Source organism: Phyllobates terribilis, unplaced genomic scaffold (assembly GCF_046119375.1).
Source record: "Phyllobates terribilis strain yellow unplaced genomic scaffold, ASM4611937v1 Scaffold_1__5_contigs__length_1240528914, whole genome shotgun sequence".
NCBI classification, from domain to species: Eukaryota; Metazoa; Chordata; class Amphibia; order Anura; family Dendrobatidae; genus Phyllobates; species Phyllobates terribilis.
Genome location: NW_027362761.1, coordinates 821,611,964 through 821,622,570, shown reverse-complemented (window position 1 = coordinate 821,622,570; position 10,607 = coordinate 821,611,964).

Below are 10,607 nucleotides of genomic sequence, written 5' to 3'. Positions count from 1 at the left end.
TGCCACACCATGACCAGACCACATATTACCACAACATAGTGACCGAATAATACCACACAGAAGGGGGAAAAACTGCCACACCATGACCAGACCACATATTACCACCACATTACTAATATTACCACCACATTACTAATATTACCATAAGTGTCATTATGCACGGGAGCTCTATACATGGTATGTATAATGTAAGTGTCCAGGTAATCTAGTGATCACCAGTGACATTATACACAGGAGCTCTGTATATAGTGTCAGTGTACAGGTAATACAGTGATCATCAGTGACATTATACACAGGAGCTCTGTATATAGTGTCAGTGTACAGGTAATACAGTGATCACCAGTGACATTATACACAGGAGCCCGGTACATAGTATATAGTGTAAGTGTACATGTAATACACTGACTCACTGGTGACGTCTCTAGGTGAAGTCCTTCAGCTACGCTTTTCTCCTTCATCCAGCACAGACCGCCATTACGTCTTCCAGCCAGGACTCGTCTCTGCATAAAATAACACAGTTATCTAGAGCACATTCCCCAACTTCTACATTACGCAGCTGAATACAGACGTGTATCCACCATCAATATATGGTTAGTTATTATACAACCTACCATTCCAAATATAAATTGTAATCCACCACGGTGCCCCCATTAACTGTAAATAGGCACTTAATATATAATTTAATTAGAACCTCTACTCTTTCCGCCAATTTGTTACCAGTTACACTCCTGCATCCGCAACGCCCCCTACTCTATACTTCCTGCTCCCCGCATTCATTATTTACATGCACCCCCTGCCCCAATTCATTATATCATGTCCTGCTCTCCCCACCCCATCATCATTTACTGTCCCCCACCCCACATTCATTATGTGCAGCTCATTATCCCCCTACTCCCAATTCCCCCATGTGCAGCTCATTTTCTCCCAATTCCCCCATGTGCAGCTCTCACCCCCCCATGTGCACATCTCTCATCCCCCTCCCCCACATGTGCCCCTCTCTCATCCCCCTCCCCCACATGTGCACCTCTCTCATCCCACTCCCCCACATGTGCACCTCTCTCATCCCCCTCCCCCACATGTGCACCTCTCTCATCCCCCTCCCCCACATGTGCACCTCTCTCATCCCCCCCATGTGCACATCTCTCATCCCCCTCCCCCACATGTGCACCTCTCTCATCCCCCTCCCCCACATGTGCACCTCTCTCATCCCCCTCCCCCACATGTGCACACCTCTCATCCCCCTCCCCCACATGTGCACCTCTCTCATCCCCCTCCCCCACATGTGCACCTCTCTCATTCCCCTCCCCCACATGTGCACCTCCCATTCCCCCCACTCCTAGTAAATTGTATTTAAAAAAAAAAAAAAACTTGTTATACTTACCCCCATGCGATCCCTGCAGAATCCTCGTCCAAATCGATGACACCAGGTTCTCCTGACTTCCGGTCATGTGACGGTGCCGTCACATGACCGGAAGTCAGAGAAATCATGACAGAGATGTTCCGGCCCCGGCGCTTAGCATGGGGCCGGGGGCCCCATGAGGAGAGAGACACACAAGAGGGGGGCCCCCAAGGGGGCCCCTACCGGCCGGGCCCCATACTGGAGTCAGGGCAGTCATGCCCTGATGGCGGCCCTGCTGGAGGCTGAAGGGGCCCCCTCTCCCTCGGGGCCCCCGTTCAATGAACCGGCTGCACGGGCGGTAGTTCCGCCCCTGTGTGTGAGGAGGAGAGAGTGCAGCGCGCCCGGGTCCCGGCCGGACATTTCAGAGCAGAGAGGGGGCGCCGGCGCCTGAGCACAGAAGAAACGCTGGGCGCTCCCTCTCTGCTCTTCCATAAGAAAAATACCGACGGGGAGGGAGCCAGCGCAGCGCCCCCCTTCACTCTCAAGTTTGAGGCGCCCTGTGCAGTTGCACAGCTGGCACGCCCCAAAGGCCGGCCCTGATCATGGTGACAGGTTCTCTTTAAGTTGAAGACCATGATATATATATTTAGGCCGACTTCAGATGTCCAAATATCATGTTGCGAGTACAGACCTTGACTTGAGGACTGACCGTGGGTCTCTTGACCTGAACTCAACTGTGTCTTATCTTATGAGGCTGTTGAGTTCGGGTTCAGAGCCTTAGGTCAGTCCGTAAATCATGGCCCACAGTTAGACAGTAATAAATGAACATCTGAATTCGACCTTAAAATCAGCAGTAAAGGCAGGACTTATTTCAAATACATCTATAAGTTATGCTACACTCCTCAACATTTAAATTGCAACACCAAGAAGAAAAAGTCATGGACTTATGGAAATCACAGGATAGACATTTTCAAAACATCTTGATTTGTTCACTATCGAGTATGAGCACCACACGGAGAAATGCCCACTTTTAAATGCCTTGGCTGTTATCAATGAGATTATTAATGGTGGTCTGAGGAATAGTCTGCCATGCTAAATGCACTCAGGCACGAAAACCATCAAGATATGCTGCTGGCAGCTACCTTTTCAAATACTGAACAATAGTGATCCAGGTGTGCTCGATTGCAGACAAATCTGGAGAAGCTGCAGGGAATTGTAACACATTTAGGCCAGGCAGGCTGCTCACATTAGTGTGAGCAATGTACAGCCTGACGTTGTCATATTGAAGAACTACTCCTGGACATGTTGGAGAAATGCCCATACCACTGGTTCCACGATTTACATATTCTGTACTACAAGTGAAATTGGATATCACATAAGAAGCTTAAGATGTCAAACAGTGTCTACACAAACTATCAGAAGGCATTTTCATGATATTGGGCTGCAAGACAGATATCCAGAGACATGTGTTCCATTGACCACATGCCATCACTCTCAAAGGCTATTATAATGCAGAGCAAGACAGCAATGGAAGTCTCTCCTCTTCAGTGATGAGTCCTGCTTTTGCTTTGGACATTATGATAGCCTGTGATTAGTCTGGAGACCATGGGCAATGCCATGAAAAGGCCTTCAAGAGAGAATGTCACAGCATGATTACAGTGGAGGGGGGAACATTATGAATAGTAGCCGGACCCCTCTATTCTTCATTGCAGTTGACGCGCCCCCTGGGCCTGTGTTGTGCAGGGAATACCCGGAGCCAGATCGCTGGGGGTTGTAGTCTCCGTGGCGCTGACCCGGTCCGTGCCCAGGGTGGTCAATTCAGTGGCAGACTTATTAGTGAGATAATAGTCCGACTACGCCACCCGTGGATTGCGGTCAAAGGGGACCGCCGCTGCAAGGCAGACCACTGAGGCCGGTGTTGTGTGTGCAGCTAAGAACGGGGTGACTCCCCACGGGAGGAGTATAGCCTCAGGGCAGTTAGTGTGCATGATGGGATTGATGGTGCACGAGCACAGCAGGAATAACTCAGAGTCCATGTAGTGCAGTTCAGGGTCTTTACTGATGTTATAAAGCAGACCCTCCCGGGAGTACTGGCTAGCAGTAGAGGCCTGGTCAGTCTGAGAGCTAGCAGGATCTCCCCTGGCCAGGTGGAGTTGTAGGCCTCCCCGTCTATCTGTACTCTTTCCTGGCTACCTTGCTGTGTGCGGGTAGAAGTAGCCCACGTCCCTGAGTATACCGTGTGGTGCTCACCCATACGGCCGGTGACTTGGGGCCTTCTGTTAGCCTCCGCTTCACGATGGCGGTGCTGGTCCCTTGCTTGTGACCGTGCCTCCGGGCTTCTCTGGCCAGAGGACATGGAATCCCCTGCCGGTTGGGTTCTGCTGCTGGACCTGGATGTCCCCACAGCCTCGGACTCCGTGTCCGGTCTTAATGTCTTCAGCCAGGGTGAGCTATCTAGCTTCCAGCCCCTGGCACTCGCTCCTGCTCCTACAGAGCTCCTTGCTGACACTTTCCCTATGTCTGGAACTGTCTCCAGGCTCTGACTCACTTAATCCCGCCCCAGACCCAGTTTATAAGGGCAGATTCCTCCCCTCCCCTCTCCTGACCAGAGAAACCTCCCACTTGCTCTCAGACATAATATTTCTATTACTGTTGTAACCAGACCCCTGGGGTGCCACATTCCCCCCTAGTAAAATTTAGTACTCCGGGACTAAACATATTTTTAAAGAAACATAAATGTAGGGTATAACAATAACAAGACAACATGAAAAAGTACATTTTGTGGTCACGGCGTTTCCATAACCGGGTGTCCATATCACCCAAGGTGAAGTTTTAAGCGAGGTAGGGGACCTGTCCAAAGAAAACCCCTTGCGTTGGCCTTGGGCGTGGCTGCAAGGCTGAAGCTAGCTACTTTGGGCCGCAAGGAGGCCACGCCAGACAGGTTTTCTCTTCCGCGGCCGTCTTCGCAAGAGGCACAATGTGCAACTATCTACAAGATTGTTCCGGTTATCCAGCGTCCATAACCTGTTAGTCCATAGAAATCTGCAGGGTAACTGAGAAACATAATTAATAACAGGCAACAACAAAAACCGTAAACATTTTCAAGAAACAGGTAAATTTACAGTGCATTACTTTATATTCTCCAGCGAGCGGGCATCTGACCTCTAGTGACTCTAGTAGACCTACGGAGCTCACTAACTGGTCCTGCACTACAGGGTGTAGGAGGTGTTATGGGTAAGCTGGGCAACTGTCTGTGCACTCTTTGGCTCACTAGGGGCACGGCAGGCTCACTACTAGCAGAGGGTTGATCCTCCTGCGCTGCTGGTGTGGACTCTTCTGCCTCCTGGGCCAGCTGTTCTTCCAGCTCTACCTGGTCTTCTGTAGGCAGTTGAGGGGCTGGCTGGAGAAAGGTGAGGACGGGCACCACGATAGCGTTGTTTACTTGTGTCCAGGACCGGGGAAAGTCTCCGAGTACGGTGCTGATCATTTCCTCCTTTTCCTCTACGGGTTGAGGGTCTTCCTGATCTTCATCAGTGCTTTGCAACTTCTCGGGGCACTTTTTCAGGTGGTCTCTGGAGACAGTGGCTGTGGTCTCTCCTCCATCCTTGCTGATGACGTACACCTTTGGATTATTGTGGCTTGAGGGCAGTACGGTGTACGGGTCCTTTTCCCACTGGTCGTCCAACTTATGGAGCCGCCTTTTTCTTTTCAAGACCTGCTCTCCAGGTACCAGGGGAACAGCGGGAGCATGTTGGTTATAAGTCCTCTCCTGCCTTTCTCTTGCTTGACAGAGACTTCGCTCGACGCTCTCCTGTACTTTCCGATACTGCTGCTGCCGTTCTGTATCCCAGTCTGCCTCTGGCGAGGTGTCCTCGGGTGTCAGGACTCCCATATCCAGGTCAACAGGCAGCTTACCAGGTCTTGCTCGCATTAGGTAAGCCGGGGTACAGTTGGTGGAACCTACCGGGATGTGGTTATACAGGTCCACCAGATCGGGCAGTTTCTCAGGCCACAGACTGCGTTCTTCCAGGGGCAATGTTTTTAGCAGATCTATCACCACCTGGTTCATCTTCTCGCAGAGTCCATTGGTTTGGGGGTGATAGGGCGTTGTTCTTATCTTCTTGCAGCCATACAGGTTGCAGAACTCCTGGAAGACCTCCGCTTCGAAGGCTGGTCCTTGGTACGTCAGCACTTGGTCCGGGTACCCGTGTGGGCGGCAGAAGTGCAGCTGTAAGGCTCTGGCTGCTGTCTGAGCCGTCAAGTCTTTGACAGGGACCACCACCAGGAAACGGGAGTAGTGATCCACGATGGTTAGGGCGTAGACATACCCGCTTCTGCTTGGAGCCAGTTTAACATGGTCCAGAGCGACCAGTTCCAGCGGCTGCCTGGTGAGGATGGGCTGCAGGGGAGTCCTCTGGCTGGCACGGTCCCTCCTTCTTAGATTGCACGGGCCACAGTCTCTACACCATCTCTCAATGGCTCCTCTCATGCCTATCCAGTAGAACCGTTCACGTAGCAGGACCTCCAGCTTCTTCCATCCGAAGTGCCCTGCCCCATTGTGGTAGGCCTCCAGCACCATAGCTGCGTCCCGTCTCGGTACCACAACCTGCCAGATCAGTTCATGTGTCCGGGAATTGACCATTCTGCGGCATAACTTCTCCTTGTAGATAAACAGTCTGCTTTTTTTCCGTCCACAGTTGCTTGGTCCCTTCCGGAGCGTCTGGGTCCAGGAGTCTCCTTCACCAGATGGACTGCGGGGTCACTGTCTTGCGTCTCCGCCCAGTTGTAGTGGGATAAGGGGTTGAAGTAGCGGATCGCTGGCCCCTCACACGGTGGGAATACTGGGTAATCCCATGACGGTGGAACGCAGGGAGTTCGACCTCTTCCAGTTCTTCTGGATCTTCCCCTCCGTCTGGTAGGTTTGGCATCCTGGAGAGGGCGTCCGCGTTGGTATTGGAGCGTCCTGCCCGGTATTTGATCGTGAACTCATAATTGGACAGGCGGGCCATCCCTCTCTGCTCCAGGGCACCCAGTCTTGCAGTGTCCAGGTGTGTCAATGGGTTGTTGTCCGTGTACACGGTGAACCTGGAAGAGGCAAGGTAATGCTTAAAACGTTTGGTTACCGCCCACACCACTGCCAGGAAATCTAGCTTGAACGAGCTGTAATTCTCAGGGTTTCTTTCCGTGGGTCGCAGTTTTCGGCTGGCGTAAGCAATTACCCGTTCTCTCCCGTGCTGGATCTGGGACAGTACGGCTCCTAGCCCGATGTTGCTTGCGTCCGTGTGGAGGATAAAGGGCTGGCTGTAATCAGGGTATGCCAGGATTTCATCCCCCGTGAGGGCCATCTTCAGCTGGCGGAATGACTCCTCTTCCAGCTTTTCCCATCTGAAGGGTGGCTTCTGGTTTTTGGCCTTCCTGGACTGGCCTATCAGGAGGTCCTGCATAGGAGCTGCCTTCTTGGTAAAACCGGGAATGAATCTTCGATAGTAGCCTACCAACCCGAGGAACTGCCGCACTTCCTTTATGCTGGATGGTCTTGGCCAGTCCTTAATCAAGGTGATCTTGTCAGGGTCGGGGGCTACTCCGTCAGCACTCACCACGTGTCCCAGGTACTGTACCTTTGGCTTCAGTAGATGACACTTTGAGGGTTTGACCTTTACGCCATAGTTTGCCAGGGCTTCAAACACTTCTGCCAGGTGTTCCAGATGGTCCTCATAGGTCTTGGAATAGACGATGACATCGTCCAGGTATAATAGGACCGTCTCGAAGTTCCGGTGTCCCAGACAGCATTCCATCAACCGTTGGAAGGTTACTGGTGCGTTGCAGAGCCCGAACGGCATACAGTTAAATTCGTTGAGTCCCATCGGGGTGGTGAATGCGGTCTTCTCCCGGTCCGCCTCTGCTACAGGAACCTGCCAGTACCCGCTAGTGAGATCCAAAGTAGAGAAGAAGTTAGCAGATTTTAATGCAGCTAAGGACTCTTCTATCCTTGGTAACGGGTACGCATCTTTGTGTGTGATACGGTTGACCTTCCTGTAGTCTACACACATTCTCATGGTGTTGTCTTTCTTTTTCACTAGGACTACTGGAGCTGCCCAGGGGCTACAGCTGTCCCTAATTACCCCAGCCTCCTTCATGTCTTTTAGCATCCCCTTGGCGTGTTGATAGTGTACAGGGGGTACGGGTCGGTATCTCTCCTTTATGGGAGGATGGTCTCCCGTGGGAATGTGATGTTCTACCCCCTTTACTCGCCCGAAGTCCAGCGGGTGTTTACTAAACACTCTCTCGTACTCTTGAACCACCCGATAGACTTCCTGTTTTTGGTGTGAGGGAGTGGAGTCAGTACCCAAATGCAGTTGCTGACACCAGTCCTCCATTGGTTTCTTAGAGCCGTTACCTTCCTCTGGTTGAGATGGAGGCAAGGGTTCCACGGCCTGTACAGAGTTCTGGTTGATGGTGAACAATTTGGCTAGCGTGGCATACCGGGACAGGTATACTTCTCTCTCCCCGATATTTATGATGTGGACGGGCACCCTCCCATGGCGTACATCGACCACCCCCCGTGCTGTCAAAATGGTGGGCCTACTGTCTGAGGAGACGGGTTCTACCATTGCTTGGTAGTCTCTACCTCTTAGACCAATAGCTGCCCGGCACCAAATCATCATCTCACTCTTCGGGGGCATGGCAATAGGGAACGGGTCACACATTCTCACGCTACCAATCTCACCACCAGATAGTTCCACCTGTTGCCGTTTCATCAGTGCCCGGATCTCTTTTTGGAGGACACGCTGCTGGCTGGAACTGGCGTTCTTGGCAACCTGTTGCAAAATAAGAATCACCTCTGCAAGACAGTTTTCGATTACGTTAGTACCTAGGGTTATTTTTGGGTGACTCTCGCGGCGGTCAATGTCTACAATGATCAGTCCTGGTGCCGGCAGTTCAACCTTACCGACCTTGATGGTCACCTCTTTAAATCCTATCTGTGGCATGGGCTGACCCTTGCTGGCGATAATGCTCAGGTCGTCATCTGGGTAGCGGGTTATGTCCGAGTCATTCCAGTACCGCTTGAAAAGCATGTACGGGATGGTAGTCACCTGTGACCCAGTGTCTAGTAGGGCACTCATAGGAATGCCATCCAGTAACACAGGCAAGACCGGACGTCCCCCTACGTATTTATCACTCCAGTTCGATGGGCCTGATGATCTTATGCCTGGGGGTTGGCCCTCTACCCCAGGTTGTGCCCGTTTAAATGACAGTACCTTGCCATATGTCCGGGTTGATTGCAGCGGCGGCAGATGGGTTGTCCGTCCTCGTTGTATCGGTCGCTGGGTCTTCTTCTGGCCGGTGGGGTCCTCCTCAGTCGGCGCCACGGGACGTCCTCCGGTCCGGATGCCAGCTGGATCTTTTCTGGAGAAGAGACCTGTAAAGACTGCACAGTTCTGGTTAGTGCGGCAACGCTCTTAGTCAGCTCTTGGACCTGATGGTGCAGGTCTGTAGCCGGGTTATTGTTCAAAGCCTGCGCATCAGCTCCCACAGGCCCTGCAGACAAGGGCGCCGCGTCCTGGTGATAAGTGATAGCAGGGCGCCTGTGGGTCACAGCGCCACCTGCTGCTGGTTCTCGGAGCACCCGGATGGCTCTGTCCTTTAACTGTGCAAAGGTCAGGGTCCTGTAAGGCCATTGCCCGCAACTGGGTTCGGTGGGCATTGCACAGTAGACCCTCAATAAATTGTTCAGTCAACAGCTTGTCTTCATTCCCCACGCTGTCAGGGTCTGCCTGCTTAATGGCTCTCAGGGCCTCTTGTAGGTTTAGAGCATAGTCTCTTATACTTTCATGCGCCCGTTGTTTGCACCCGTAAAATCTGAGCTTTATTTCGGCTGAGGTTCTGGTATCAAATGTGTCTTTCAGCCGGGCTAGTATTTCTCTGACAGTCCTCTTCTTCCTAGGTGGCCAGGACTTTACCTCCCTTTGGGCTGCCCCGATTAACTGGGCCACCAGGATGCTCACTTTTTGCTCTTCCGTGAGGGGGTATACCTGGAAGAGGCTATCCAGTCTTTCCCTAAAGTCACTTAGGGTATGTGACTCCCCTGAGTACTGGGGTTGCCAGGTTGCCCCCGGGATATAGGGCATGGTGAATGGCATGACCGCAGCAGCGGTTGCGCTGGCGGCCGGTGTGGCGGTGGAGCTTCCCTCGGTATCCGACATCCTCCTTCCCCCCTAGTGGACCGTGGCCTACCTTGCGATGCACTTCTTCCGTAGGCCGCGGCTCCGCAGTCGATCGTCGGGGTTGAGGACCTTGCGTCGCGCTCCTGTGACGTCAGCGTCGCTCCCTCTCCCTTCCAGGACCTTGCGCAGCGTCAGCGCGTGGGGCGGAGCTTCGGATCTCGCGCGCTTTCGGCGTCCACGCCCCTCTTCTTCCCGCGCGGCGTCCCGAAGATGGCGTCCGATGGCGGGAAGCGGCTGCGGATGGCGGGAAGACGGCAGAAGATGCCGGGAAACGACCCAAGATGGCGTCCGATGGCGGGAAACGACTCCGGACGGCAGGAAACTTCTCTCAGGTAAGTGCAAAAGTCTTTTTTCAGGCACGCAATACCCGTTGAGGCGGGTTGGTTTGAATCCTGCCGACTACGCCAAAACTGACGCGCCCCCTGGGCCTGTGTTGTGCAGGGAATACCCGGAGCCGGATCGCTGGGGGCTGTAGTCTCCGTTGCGCTGACCCAGTCCGTGCCCAGGGTGGTCAATTCAGTGGCAGACTTATTAGTGAGATAATAGTCCGACTACGCCACCCGTGGATTGCGGTCAGTGGGGACCGCCGCTGCAAGGCAGACCGCTGAGGCCGGAGTTGTGTGTGCAGCTAAGAATGGGATGACTCCCCACGGGAGGAGTATAGCCTCAGGGCAGTTAGTGTGGATGATGGGAGTGATGGTGCACGAGCGCAGCAGGAATAACTCAGAGTCCGTGCAGTGCAGTTCAGGGTCTTTACTGATGTTATAAAGAAGACCCTCACGGGAGTACTGGCTAGCAGTAGAGGCCTGGTCAGTCTGAGAGCTAGCAGGATCTCCCCTGGCCAGGTGGAGTTGTAGGCCTCCCCATCTATCTGTACTCTTTCCTGGCTACCTTGCTGTGTGCGGGTAGAAGTAGCCCACGTCCCTGAGTATACCGTGTGGTGCTCACCCGTACGGCCGGTGACTTGGGGCCTTCTGTTAGCCTCCGCTTCACGATGGCGGTGCTGGTCCCTTGCTTGTGACCGTGCCTCCGGGCTTCTCTGG